Raw genomic sequence first — 390 nt, 5'->3', positions numbered from 1 at the left:
TTTTGGGGCTCTTTTGTCATTTGAGTTAGTCTATTTTTTAAGGTGTTGTTTTCTTCAGTCAGGTTGTTGACTCACTTTTCAGGATTTTCTTGCATCATTTTCATTTCTCTTCCCAATTTTTCCTCCACTTCTCTTACTTTATTTTCAAAATCCTTCTTGAGCTGCTTCATGGCCTGTAACCAATTCATATTTTTCTTGGAAGCTTTTGATGCAGGAGTTCTGACTTCATTGTTCCATGCTGTTCCATGCTTTGATCCTTTTTGTCCCCAAAAAAGGAATGTAAGGTTTGATTGCTCTGCTTGCTTTGCTTCCTTTGCTTGTTCATGTTGCCACTCAATTACTTGACTTTTGAGCTGTCTCTCTCTCTCTCTCTTTTTTTTTTTTTTTTTT

Source organism: Petaurus breviceps, unplaced genomic scaffold (genome assembly GCF_028583685.1).
Source record: "Petaurus breviceps papuanus isolate PSGF00001 unplaced genomic scaffold, PetGlider_PUasm1.0 140, whole genome shotgun sequence".
Lineage (NCBI taxonomy): Eukaryota > Metazoa > Chordata > Mammalia > Diprotodontia > Petauridae > Petaurus > Petaurus breviceps.
The sequence above is the reverse complement of the archived record's forward strand: the minus strand, read 5'-3'. Positions refer to the sequence as shown.